The sequence below is a fragment of the Rhinatrema bivittatum genome, chromosome 5 (genome assembly GCF_901001135.1).
Source record: "Rhinatrema bivittatum chromosome 5, aRhiBiv1.1, whole genome shotgun sequence".
Classification (NCBI taxonomy): Eukaryota; Metazoa; Chordata; class Amphibia; order Gymnophiona; family Rhinatrematidae; genus Rhinatrema; species Rhinatrema bivittatum.
Genome location: NC_042619.1, coordinates 2,476,582 through 2,490,969, shown reverse-complemented (window position 1 = coordinate 2,490,969; position 14,388 = coordinate 2,476,582). Strand labels below are relative to the sequence as shown.

Here is a 14,388-nt window from a genome sequence, read left to right as displayed (position 1 = left end):
AGTGGAAAGGGAGCCCCCTCATAGAGAAGCAATGTCCCAATGGAAGCTAACTTTATAATCATCAACTGCGAATCTCCATGCGCCATTCGTTTTCAAAAATGCTTTCCCACATCTGACTAGAAAAGGGCAATGTGACAAATCCACAACCATTTTTATATAAAATATCATCACTTCTCTTGCTCTGATGAAACATCCGACACAGGCACACCAGTATTTAATTGGAAAACTGCATCGGGGTATACATCGAAGTATCCAGAATTTCTTCTCATTCTCCAAAGTTCTTTCACATTGTTTTTTAATATCAAACGGGCTTGCTGTTGCGGGACTGGGCCGTGCCCCGGTCCCTCCACCTACCTTGGGGCCGGCCCGGCCCGCGCGAGTCCGTTTCCGGCCTCCCCGGCCTGTTCCGTGGGCTGCCGCGGTGTCCCCACTGCGAGGGAGACGCCGCCAACTCCCCGTCGCTGGCCCTGCCCCCTAGGCACGCGCGCAGGGGCTCCAGTCTTAAAGGGGCCAGCGCGGGAAACCAAGGACAGCTCCTATGATGACGTCAGACGCTGCAGGGTATATTACCCTGCAGCTGGGATGGGATCCTCGCCTTGCAACGAGGTTCCTCAGGTTTTCCTGACTGCTAGTTGCTGCGACGCTTGGATTGCTTCTGTCTTCGACCCGGCTTGCTTCCTGAACTTGTCTCCTGCTTCCGCCCCTTGGTTTTGGTATCAACGTCTGACTCCCGGCTTCTGACCTGGCTCCGTTCCACGACTTCATCTCCGGCTTCCGTTCCTGGCTTGGTATTGACTTCTGACCTTCTGGCTTCTGACCCGGCTCCATCCACGACTCCGTCCTCTGCTTCGTCCTTGGCCTTAGTGCGAATCTCTGACTCCTGGCTCCCGACCCGGCTTTGCTCCTGGACTCCGACTTTGGCTCCTTCCTCACCTCTCGTATCCAGTACTTGCTGGCCCAGAGGATTCTCCTAAGTCCCAGCGGCTTGGGCTCTCACGGGCTCCTCCCGGGGGAGCCATGGGCTTCCGAGGGTGAAGACTCTTCATCTACCTGGGTCCAGTCCTCGTCTCTTCAATCGCTGCCTGGGTCCTTGGTCGCATAGGACTCCACCTAAGTCCAAGAGGTCCGGGTCCCTATGGGCTCCTCCTGGGGGGACCTCGGACTTCCAGTGGTCAAGCCTCCTCAGAGTCTCTTCCGAGCTGCCTCCCGGCTGGGATGCTTGCTGTGGTCTTCCATAGCATACCCTCCACTGTCCCAACCGGCCCAAGGGTCCACGAACATAACAGTTTACAAGGCCATGGACCCGGCGGACCTTGCCGGCCTGAAAGCCATTCCGGGTATTGCCCAGAGGCTGCAACAGCAGCAGACCTGCCTCGACGCTCTGACGGCAACTGTACAGGGGTTAGCCGACCGGTTCGGCAGAACCACGGCTAGCAGCCCCACGGTACCAGGAACCGGGGCCACTTCCACAGCTACAGCCCCCATCCAGATGCCAGTACCTTCGCGGTATTCAGGGGACGCGAAACTGTGCCGAGGGTTCCTGAGCCAATGCTACATTCGCTTCAACCTGCTTCCGCTTCAGTTTCCGACTGACCGGGTCAAGACAAGTTTCATTATTTCTCTGTTGGACGGGAGACCCCTGGCATGGGCCTCCAATCTTTTGGAGCATCAAGATCCTCACCTGGACAACCTGGTGCACTTCGTCTCTGTCTTTAGGCGGGTCTTTGACGAAGCCTCCCGCAAGTCTATTGCTGCCTCAGAGTTACTCCAGTTACACCAGGGGAACCGGCCTCTGGCAGAACATGCCGTGGAGTTCCAGACTCTCGCCGCCGAACTAAATTGGGTGAGCGACAGCCTGCACGGCATTTTGCTGGAGAGTCTCTCCCCAAAGCTGCAAGATGAATTGGTGGCCCGAGACCTCCCTGATGATCTGGACGCTCTGATTGATCTCGCAGGCCGTGTGGACCGCCGCATTCAGCGCCGGTTTCGAGAAAAGAGGCCGACTCATAGGCCGGGGCCTTTTGGATCTGCTCCTTCCCGCAGCGGGAGTTCTCCGACTGTTTCTTCAGGGGCCCAAGACATTGAGCCCATGCAGGTGGGTCGGGGACCCATCTCCCAAGAAGAAAGAAGGAGACGCCAGTCGCTGGGCCTATGCCTGTACTGTGGTGGCAAGGGCCATTTCCTTGCCCATTGTAATGAACGTCCGGGAAACGTTTGGACCTAGGGGCGGTCGGGGAGCTAACCCTAGGTCACACCACTTCTAACTCCCCGTGCTTGGTGCCGGTGACCCTACTTCTCCCGGAGGGAGAGTTCGAAACAGAAGCCTTGATCGACTCCGGAGCGGGGGTAACTTCATGCTTCAAGATCTGGTTCAGCAACTCCAGATCGGAGTTCAACACCAACAACCCCCTCTCCGCGTGTCCTCCATTCAGGAGAGAATCTTTCCTGGCGCCATCACCACCCGCACCAAGCCTCTCGTCCTACGCAAGGGCATTCTGCATCAGGAGGAGATCTCCTTCTTCATTTTAGAGAAGTCCATGCACCGGTCATCCTGGGCCTACCTTGGCTTCGGAAGCACTCACCCGTAATTGCGTGGGATTCCCTTCAAGTGGCATCCTGCGGACCTGCGTGCTTTGATTCCTGCCTAGCCACAGTTACTCGGCCACCGATTCCCCTCTTAACATCGACTCTGGGTCTGCCACCTCACTATCAGGATTATCTCGATGTGTTCTCCAAAGAGAAGGCTGAGATCCTCCCGGAGCACCGTCCCTTTGACTGTGCAATCAACCTGCTCCCAGGTACCACACCGCCACGAGGATGGGTCTATGCGTTGTCCCTCCCGGAGACTCAAGCCATGTTGGCATACATCCGGGAAAACCTGGATCGGGGGTTCATCCGACCGTCTACGTCTCCAGCCGGGGCAGGTTTCTTCTTCGTAGCGAAGAAAGACTGGTCCCTCCAACCCTGCATAGATTACCGTGGCTTGAACAGCATTACCCGGCAGGACCGGTACCCTCTGCCCTTGATCCCGGAACTCTTGGACCGACTGCAGGGGGCCAGGATATTTACCAAGCTAGACCTTTGCGGAGCATATAACCTAGTGAGAATTCGTCCGGGAGATGAGTGGAAGACCGCATTTAATACAAGGGACGGACACTATGAATACCGGGTCATGCCCTTCGGTCTCTGCAATGCCCCCGCAGTGTTTCAGAACCTCATGAACGAGGTTCTACGGGAGATGTTACACACCTCAGTAATTGTTTATCTAGATGACGTGCTCATTTACTCCAAGGAGCTACAGACACACCGCCAGGATGTTCGTCGGGTGTTACAGAAGTTATGAGATAATCAGCTTTACGCAAAGTTCGAGAAATGTTTATTCGAACAGGAATCGTTACCCTTCCTGAGCTACATCGTGTCCTCTACGGGGTTCCATATGGATCCAGAGACGGTCGCTGCCATCAAGGATTGGCCTCAGCCGGTGGGGGGTCAAGGCGCTGCAGAGGTTCCTCGGGTTCGCCAACTTCTACCAGCAGTTTATTCCACATTACTCCCAGATGGTGGCACCCTTAACGGCCCTTACCAAGAAGGGATCCGAAGCAAAGAACTGGCCAGTGGCAGCCATACAGGCCTTCCAGAAACTGAAGGAGGCATTTCTCCAGGACACATGCCTACGGCACCCCGATCCCCAACGACAGTTCGTCGTGGAAGTAGACGTCTCCAACATTGCTGTCGGGGCCGTTCTAAGCCTATTATCTCCAGGGGGAAAGCTCCTGCCCTGCTCCTACTTCTCACGGAAATTCTCGCCGGCAGAAAAGAACTATGGAATAGGAGATATAGAATTACTAGCCATCAAATTGGCGTTCGAAGAGTGGTGCCAATGGTTGGAGGGGGCCCAACAGCCAGTGGTTGTATACACAGACCATAAAAACCTGGAGTACTTATGCCGTGCCCAGCGCCTTAATCCCCGACAGGCTAGGTGGTCTCTCTTTTTCAGCCGCTTTGATTTCCTCCTCCGCTACCGGCCGGCCAATAAGAATGTTCGGGCGGATGCTCTCTCCCGTACAGCAGAAATGGAGGATATTCCAGAGCCACCTCAGTACATCCTTGATCCAGCCAAGGTGCTCCTCGCAGCCTCCAACACGGTCTTGATGGGGAGAACTGTGGTACCCCTCCGACTGCGGAGAAAGGTTCTTTCCTGGGCACACGATTCCCTAACAGCCGGCCATCCGGGAGTGACCAGGACCCAGGAATTACTCTCGGAGTATTACTGGTGGCCCCAGTTTAAGAGGGATGTTCGCCTCTACGTTAACTCTTGCCCGACCTGCGTCCAACAGAAGACTCCCATCGGCCGCCCCTGGGGTCTTCTTCAGCCTCTGCCGGTCCCCGCGGAACCATGGACTCACTAATCTACGGACTTTATTGTAGACCTGCCAGCTTCAGAGGGGAAAATGGTGATTTGGGTTGTCATAGATAGATTTTCAAAGATGGCCCACTTTGTGCCTCTCCCCAAACTGCCCTCAGCGCCTGAACTGGAGAACTTGTTTACGCGGCACATCTTTCGCCTTCATGGGCTCCCCCTACACATCGCCTCAGATAGGGGCTCTCAGTTTACGGCGAAGTATTGGCGGGCAATGTGTGAGAAGTTCGGGGTCCAACTTGACTTCACCACCGCCTTCCATCCCCAAGCCAACGGTCAGGTAGAACGTGTAAACCGGACCTTGAAGACGTTTCTACGTTCCTTCGTGGGAGACCTGCAAGATGACTGGGTGGCTCTGCTCCCACGCGCAGATTTCTCTTATAATCATCACAAGCACTCTTCCACTGGCAAGTCCCCCTTCTACACGGTTTACGGCAGATGCCTGCAGCCTCCTTTGCCATTACCAGTAGATGTGCCGTCTCCAACTGTACAAACCACCGCCCGACTGTTACGCCAGATCTGGCAATCCACCCGGGAGAGACTCTAGCGCGCAGCGGTTATTATGAAGAAAATGGCTGATCGTTTGCGACGACCAGCCCCAGTGTTCCTTCCCGGAGAGAAGGTATGGCTGAGTACTAAATACCTCCACTTACGGCTTCCTTCGATGCAGTTGGCTCCTAAGTATATTGGCCCTTTTGCGGTTAAAGACAGGATTGGGGCAGGCTCCTATCGCCTTCAGGATCCACAACGTCTTCCACGTTTCCTTGTTGAAACCCTTGGTCCTCTCTTCTTATCACAAGAAGTCGCCTACACCTGCCACGCCTGAGGCGCTGGAGGACGCCATCTATCAGGTTAAAGATGCGCTTGATGTACGGTTTCATTGCAGGTGTTGGGAGTACCTTCTCTCTTGGGAGGGTTATGGTCCCGAAGAGAATTCCTGGGAGCCCGCTGTCAAATTCCTGGACAAAGGCCTTCTCCATCAGTTCCATCTGGACTACCCAGGCAAACCCAGGCCCCCAGGGAGGGGGCGTAGGAGGGGGGGTACTGTTGCGGGACCGGGCCATGCCCTGGTCCCTCCACCTACCTTGGGGCTGGCCTGGCCCGCACGAGTCCGTCTCTGGCCTCCTCGGCCTGTTCCGTGGCCTGCCGCGGTGTCCCCACTGCGAGGGAGACGCCGCTGACTCCCCGTCGCTGGCCCCGCCCCCTAGGCGCACGCGCAGGGGCTCCAGTCTTAAAGGGGCCAGCGCGGGAAACCAAGGACAGCTCCTAGGATGACATCAGATGCTGCAGGGTATATTACCCTGCAGCTGGGATGGGATCCTCGCCTTGCAACGAGGTTCCTCAGGTTTTCCTGACTGCTAGTTGCTGCAACGCTCGGATTGCTTCTGTCTTCGACCAGGCTTGCTTCCTAAACTTGTCTCCTGCTTCCGCCCCTTGGTTTTGGTATCGACGTCTGACTCCCGGCTTCTGACCTGGCTCCATTCCACGACTTCGTCTCCGGCTTCCGTTCCTGGCTTGGTATTGACTTCTGACCTTCTGGCTTCCGACCTGGCTCCGTCCACGACTCCGTCCTCTGCTTCGACCTTGGCCTTAATGCGAATCTCTGACTCCTGGCTCCCGACCCGGCTTTGCTCCTGGACTCCGACTTCGGCTCCTTCCTCATTTCTCATATCCGGTACTTGCTGGCCCAGAGGATTCTCCTAAGTCCCAGTGGCTTGGGCTCTCACGGGCTCCTCCCGGGGGAGCCATGGGCTTCCGAGGGTGAAGACTCTTCATCTACCTGGGTCCAGTCCTCGTCCATCTCTTCAATCGCTGCCTGGGTCCTTGGTCACATAGGACTCCACCTAAGTTCAAGAGGTCCGGATCCCTATGGGCTCCTCCTTGGGGGACCTCGGACTTCCAGTGGTGAAGCCTCCTCAGAGTCTCTTCCGAGCTGCCTCCTGGCTGGGACGTTTGCTGTGGTCTTCCATAGCATACCCTCCACTGTCCCAACCGGCCCAAGGGTCCACGACCATAACACTTGCAACGATTTCGACGGAAGCTTTTTTCAAAAGAACTGAACATAATGACATTACAGAGCTATCCAATCATTTCGTCCAGTTCTTTTCAAAAAAGCTTACATCAAAATCATTGCCAGCCTGTTTGATATTAAAAAACGATGAGAAGAAATTGTGGATTCTTTTTACAATGAAACTCCAGCACCTGTGTCAGGTGTTTCATTAAAATAAAAGCTGTTTTTTGAAATGCATTTGATTGTTGATAGGGGGCTGAACCTTGGCAGCTATTTCCCAAGTATGCACTAAGGGATATGCTATGCATACGTGTCATAGGCTGGGTAAAAAGGAGGGGGCTAGCTATTAATTTTCCTGATTCTCTACCTGTGAAAAGAATTTTTATAGATAAAATTACTGCTTGTGAAGTATTTTGATAAAATTTGAATGTCAGGACCCTATTTATGTTTCTTTATGGTACTGCCCTCCGGGCTTCTTACAGACCCAAACTCATTCCATTTTGCAAACTATTTTAGGTTTCTCTTTGAAATACCCCTGTTTGTTGGAAATGGGGGACTTTAATTTACAAGCTAAATCTCCTGGAGTCACAAGCTTTGCAAACCTTTATCTATACTCTAGTGCTCTTAGTGCAATACTCTTTTTGTGGGACTTAAACTGGGTTTCATCAAATGCTTACAACTGGTTCAAAATTAATTTTCATAGTAATAAAACTCTGATCAAGTTTATCTGCTCCTTATCAAATTACACTGGCTTCAAATCACAGGTCAGATTAAATTCAAAATTATTGGCCTCATTGTTAAGGTTCTGGTCAGAGCCCAATCAAGTTAGCGTTCATTGACTGATAAGGCGTTTTTGAGGCTTCCACCCCTGCCTACGATATGGTTATAAGGTAAACAAATGTATCACCTTTATATATCAGATTCATTTTTATGGAATTCACTGCCCCTAGATATCCATCTAGATTCCAATTATATTAAACTTAGAATATTACAGCACAGCTATTTAAGCAAGCGTTTGATACCTCCTAAAATCATTTTAAGAGCTATATTAATACTTTATTTCAGCATTTTAGAATTAGTTAGATTTTATGATTTCTGGTTGAAGCTGACGATTTTTATGTATTAGACTCATTTTATTTGATGGGCTGTTTGTTGGTTTCAGACAACACCAACAAGGACTAAACTTCATAATCTGGGTAAACAACAAGCGTGGGGGTAGCTTGTTTATTATGGCGGTTACTACCCTAAACCAATTAAGCCTGATACATCACTATGAATACATATACAGTGCTGCTCTCTGCTTGTACGGCAGGGGAAAAAGTGGATACAAGATTTACATTCAGGCAACAACCAACAGGGAGCTATTTTAGATTTAATTCTTAGTGGAGCGCAGGATTTGGTGAGAGAGGTAACTGTGGTGGGGCCACTTGGCAACAGTGATCATAACATGATCAAATTGAAACTAATAACTGGAAGGGGGGCAATAAGTAAATCTGCAGCTCTAACACTAAACTTTCAAAAAGGAAAACTTTGATAAAATGAGGAAAATAGTTAGAAAAAAACTGAAAGGTGCAGCTGCAAAGGTTAAAAGTGTTCAACAGGCTTAGACATTGTTTAAAAATACAATCCTAGAGGCGCAGTCCATATGTATTCCACGCATTAAGAAAGGTGGAAAAGGCAAAACGATTACCGTCATGGTTAAAAGGTGAGGTAAAAGAGGCTATTTTTGTTGGATTCGTGGACCCTTGGGCCGATCGGAGCCAGAAGAGGAGCTGCTGTAGATGTTTGTAGCAGCGACCCCGACCGGGAGGCGGAGCTGACAGACTAGTGGCTGGTCGAAGGTGGAATCCTGGGAGCTCTATGCGACCAAGAGCTCTGGCGAGGAAGGCAGTGATGAAGGCGCTGGCACTGTGCTGAGAGAACCTTCGCCCTGGAAGCCGATCCTCCCCCGAGAGGAGCTCGTAGGAGTTCGGCCGCTGGGACTTAGGAGATTCACCCTGGAAGCCGGAGTCCCCCCAGGAGGAGCCCGTAGGAACCCGGCCGCTGGGACTTAGGAGGGCCCATGGGGGCCTGGTCCGCTGCAGTCCAAGGTTGAGTGTCGAAGGGTCTTTGCTCGCCAATCCGGAGTCAGGAACCGATGGATCACCGTCAGCCAGTCCGAGGTCAGAAGCCAGAGAATCCACGTAAGCCGGTTCGGGGTCAGAAGCCAGAGAATCCACGTAAGCCGGTCTGGGGTCGGAAGCCAGGGGGTCAACGGAAGCCGGTCCGAGGTCAGAAGCCAGAAGAAATCCAATTACCAGTCCGGGGTCAGAAGCCAAGAAGAAACGTATGCCAATCCGAGTCAGGAACCAAGTGGAAGCCGAGACAGCAGGAACGCAGCAACTGGAGACAGGAGCAAGCCTGGGAACCTCGTTGCAAGGCGACGATTAGGCCTGGCTGCAGGGTTTAAGTACCCTGGAGGCGTCTGACATCATCAGGGGCGTCCCCAAGGCTTTCCCGCGCTGGCCCCTTTAAATAATCAAAAGAGACGCGCGCGTGCGTCTAGGGGGCGGGGCTTAGCGCTGCGAGGCGCCGGCTGCTCCGGCGAGGCAGGGGAGCGGCAGCAGAAGCGGCTGTAGGCCCGGGCGAGCTGGGGGAACGCCGGGCCTGCGGTCGGCGGCGTCCCCGGGGCCCTGGGGAGCGCGGGATCCGCGCCAACCTGCGAGCCGGTGAGTGGCGATTCCGGGGGCGGCCCGGAATCGCAACAATTTTAGCCAAAAAAAACATGGTTCAAAAATTGGAAGAAGGATCCATCTGAAGAAAATAGGATAAAACATAAGCATTGTCAAGTTAAGTGTAAAACATTGATAAGACAGGCGAGGAGAGAATTTGAAATGAAGTTGGCCATGGAGGCAAAAACTCATAATAAAAACTTTTAAAAATATATCTGAAGCAAAAAAACCTGTGAGGGAGTCGGTTGGACCATTGGATGACCGAGGGGTTAAAGGGGCTCTTAGGGAAGATAAGGCCATTGCAGAAAGACTAAATGAATTCTTTGCTTCCGTGTTTATTAATGAGGCTGTTGGGGAGATACCAGTTCCGGAGATGGTTTTCAGGGGTGATGACTCAGACGAACTGAACAAAATCACTGTGAAATTGGAAGATGTAGTAGGCCAGACTGACAAATTAAAGAGTAGCAAATCACCTGGACTGGATGGTATGAATTCTAGGGTACTGAAGGAACTCAAAAATGAAATTTCTGATCTATTAGTTAACATTTGTAACCTATCATTAAAATCATCCATTGTAGCTGAAGACTGGAGGGTGGCCAATGTAATCCCAATATTTAAAAAAGACTCCAAGGGTGATCTGGGTAACTATAGACCAGTGAGCCTGACTTCAGTGCCGGGAAAAATAGTGGAAACTATTCTCAAGATCAAAATCGTAGAGCATATAGAAAGACATGGTTTAATGGAACACAATCAACATGGCTTTACCCAAGGGAAATCTTGCCTAACCAATCTGCTTCATTTTTTTGAAGGGGTTAATAAACATGTGGTTAAAGGTGAACTGGTAGATGTAGTATATTTGGATTTTCAGAAGGCATTTGACAAAGTTCCTCAAGAGAGGCTTCTACGAAAATTAAAAAGTCATGGAATAGGAGGCGATGTCCTTTTGTGGATTACAAACTGGTTAAAAGACAGAGAGTAGGATTAAATGGTCAATTTTCTCAGTGGAAAAGGGTAAACAGTGGAGTGCTTCAGGGATCTGTACTTGGACCAGTGCTTTTCAATATATATAAATGATCTAGAAAGGAATACGAGGAGTAAGGTTATCAAATTTGCGGATGATACAAAATTATTCAGAGTAGTTAAATCACAAGTGGACTGTGAAACATTACAGGAGGACCTTGCAAGACTTGAAGATTGGGCATCCAAATGGCAGATGAAATTTAATGTGGACAAGTGCAAGGTGTTGCATATAGGGAAAAATAACCCTTGCTGTAGTTACACGATGTTAGGTTCCATTTTAGGAGCTACCACCCAGGAAAAAGATCTAGGCATCATAGTGGATAATACTTTAAAATCGTCGGCTCAGTGTGCTTCAGCAGTCAGAAAAGCAAACAGAATGTTAGGAATTATTAGGAAGATTAAGGTTAATAAAACAGAAAATGTCATAATGCCTCTGTATTGCTCCATGGTGAGACCGCACCTTGAATACTGTGTACAATTCTGGTCACCGCATCTTAAAAAAGATATAGTTGCGATGGAGAAGGTACAGAGAAGGGCAACCAAAATGATAAAGGGGATGGAACAGCTCCCCTATGAGGAAAGGCTGAAGAGGTTGGGGCTGTTCAGCTTGGAGAAGAGACGGCTGAGGGGGGATATGATAGAGGTCTTTAAGATCATGTGAGGTCTTGAATGAGTAGATGTGAATCAGTTATTTACACTTTCGAATAATAGAAGGACTAGGGGGCATTCCATGAAGTTAGCAAGTAGCACATTTAAGACTAATCGGAGAAAATTCTTTTTTACTCAACGCACAATTAAGCTCTAGAATTTGTTGCCAGAGGATGTGGTTAGTGCAGTTAGTGTAGCTGGGTTCAAAAAAGGTTTGGATACGTTCTTGGAGGAGAAGTCCATTAACTGATATTAATCAAGTTTACTTAGGGAATAGCCACTGATATTAATTGCATCAGTAGCATGGGATCTTCTTGGTTTTTGGGTAATTGCCAGGTTCTTGTGGCTTGGTTTGGTCTCTGTTGGAAACAGGATGCTGGGCTTGATGGACTCTTGGTCTTACCCAGCATGGCAATTTCTTATGTTCTTAGGTATCTGAATGTCTGTGTCATATCTCCCCTGCATCTCCTCTTTTCCATGGTATACATATTTAGATCTTTCAGCCTCTCCTCATAAGTCTTCATATATTTACCCCACACCATTTTGGTCACCTTTCTCTTGACCAAATCCATCCTGTGTCTATCCTTTTTGAGATACAGGCTCCAGAATTGAACACAGTACTCCAGATGAGACCTCACCAAGGATCTGTAGAAGAGCATTAGCACCTCTTTTTTTCTTCCTGGTTATTCCTCTCTTACTATACTGCTACTCAGTCTAAATTTATGATTATTTAGTTTACTATTTTATTTTTATTTATATTATGAAACTATGTATGTACTTCCTTTTCTTTTTGTAAATGCAAATATTTTTAAATTAATATTTGTTAGCTAATGTAAACCGATTTGATATGTTCTCATGAAACATCGGTATATAAAAATGATTAAATAAATAAAATAAATAAAATTGTTTCACCATCCTCAGATCAACAAACACTATCACCCCAAGATCCCTCTCTTGGTATGTGCCCATCAGTCTTTTACCATGATCATATACAGCTCTTTTCGATTGCCGCATCCCTGATGCATGACTCTGCACTTTTTAGTGTTGAATCCCAGCTGCCAAATCTTAATCGCTCTTCAAGCTTTCTTAAATCACTTTTCATTTTCTCTACTACTTCAGGCGTGTTCACTCTGTTGCAGATCTTAGTATCAACTGCAAAGAGACAAACTTTATCTTCTATGCCTTCTGCAATGTTGCTCACAAAGATAATGAACAGAACCAGTCCCAACACCGATCCCCGTGGCGCTCCACTTAACACCCTTCTCTCTTCAGAGTAGGTTCCATTTACCATCACCCACTGTCTTCTGTCTATCAACCAGTTTGTAATCCAGGCCACCACCTTGGCGCTCACTCCCAAGCTTCTTATTTTATTCACATATACAAGACCGTATCAAAAGCTTTGCTGAAATCGAAGTAGATCACATTGAACACTCTTCCTCGATCCAATTTTCTAGTCACCCAACAAAAGGAAATCAATCAGATTTGTCTGACAGGACCTTCCCCTGGTGAAAGCAGGCTGCCTCAGGTCCAGCAACTTACCGGATTTTAGATAGTTCACTACCACTTCTTTCAGCAGTCTCCATTAATTTTCATACCACATAGGTGAGGCTAACTGCATTAGTTTCCAGCCTCCTCTCTGCTACCACTGTTATGAAGCGGGACCACAACTGCTCTTTTCCAAACAAGCGGCACCACACCCATTTCCAGAGATTTATTGAATGGTCTTTCAGCGGACCACCAGGATATCTCTGAGTTCCAACAGCATCCTGGAATGTACCCCTCAACTGGCCCCTTGGCTTTGTCCATTTTCAGTTTTCCTAGCTCTTCTCGTACATTTTCTTCTGTAAAAGGAGTTGTGTCTACTCCATTCCAATCTACAGTCTTGTCAACCAGCAATGGTTCTTCTCTAGGATCTTCTTTAGTGAATACCAAACTGAAGTACTTGTTTAATATTTCTGTCATTACTTCGTCTGTCTTTACACATTGCTCCTTGTCACCTTTCAATTTCACTCTACCACTTTGGGCTTTTCTTTTTCTCTTATATATCTGAAAACTATTTTGTCATCTGGCAATCCTTTCTTCCACTTGATCTTTTGCTTTCCTGATTTCTTTCTTCACCTCCCTTAGTTTTGCCAGATATTCTTCCCTGTGTTCCTCTTTTTGGGATCTTTTATACGTCCTGAACACTGTTCTTTTTGCCTTTATTTTTTTAGCCACTTCCTTTGAGAAACAAATTGATTTCTTTACTTTTCTAACATATAGATTTGTTGTCTTTGTAATAGCTCCTTTTAATTTGGCCCACTGTTGTTCCACCTCACCCATTTTCTCCCCATGGGCAAGATGGAACAACAGTGCAAGAAACCCTGCAACGTGCTTCTGTTTCCACCAAAATTTTTGGAAAGTTGCAATTGGGGTTCTGGAAGTGGTAAGGCAAGTTGGGACTGCTCACTCTGATGGGCAGTAGAGCTTTGGAGGCAATAGAGCCCAGTAAGGCATGTAGCTAAGCTTACATCCCTTGTATTGCCTCCAAAAGGTCTTTCAAGGATTTTGGTTCTGCAGGGAGCTGATCCATTTTAGTTGTGTCTCTGTTTAGACTGGTCCAAGCTGTCATGGTCCAACTCCATTTAGGTCAGCGTGGAGGTAACTTTCCTGGGCAGGGGTGTACCTCAAAGGGGCCACGAGCTCTGGAGCAGCTTTTTCTGTTTGAAGTAGCCACCATTCCGCTCAGGCTGGGCCTTTGGATGGAAATGGCTGCCAGGACTTATCAAGTGAAGGCAGGAGATAGGCAGGAGGCACAAATACAAAATAGAGTAGGTCCCAGGAATGGAACCAAGGACCCAGAAGAGAACAGAAACCAGGAACAAGCAGAAATGGGCCAGACAAACATGGTATCATGGAGCAAACCCTATGGGACGGATTTTAAATGCCCTGCGCACGTAAATCCGGCCGGATTTATACGCGCAGGGCCCTCGCGCGCCGACGCACCTATTTTGCATAGGCCGCCGGCATGTGCAGAGCCCCGGGACGCGCGTAAGTCCCGGGGCTTCGTAAAAGGGGTGTGTCGGGGGGCGTTGCGGAATGACGCGGCGTTGCGGGGGCGGGCCCGGGGGCGTGGTGCCGGCCCAGGGGCGTGGTCGAGGCCTCAGGACCAGCCCCTGGGTCGGGTGATGGCGCGCCAGCAGCCCGCTGGCGCGCGCAAATTTACGCCTGCTTTTAGCAGGCGTAAATCGTGCAACAGAGGTAAGGGGGGGGGGGGTTTAGATAGGGTTGGGGGGGTGGGTTAGGTAGGGGAAGGGAGGGTGAAGGAAAGTTCCCTCTGAGGCCGCTCCGAAATCGGAGCTGCCTCGGAGGGAACAGGCAGCGCATGCTGGGCTCGGTGTGCGCAGGTTGCACAAATGTGCACCCCCTTGCGCACGCCGACCCCGGATTTTATAAGATACGCGCGGCTACACGCGTATCTTATAAAATCCAGCATACGTTTGTTCGCGCCTGGTGCGCGAACAAAAGTATGCGCTCGCGAAAATTTATAAAATCTACCCCTATCTGTTGGGCCAACAAAAATGTGACAGCCTTGGGCT

General features: G+C 49.6%; 1 protein-coding gene across 1 annotated transcript in view; it reads right to left on the bottom strand.

The window, feature by feature from the left end:
• Positions 1 to 14,388, bottom strand: part of DNHD1 (dynein heavy chain domain 1) — a 792,986-nt gene that overhangs the window by 81,698 nt on the left and 696,900 nt on the right. The window lies entirely within an intron of this gene.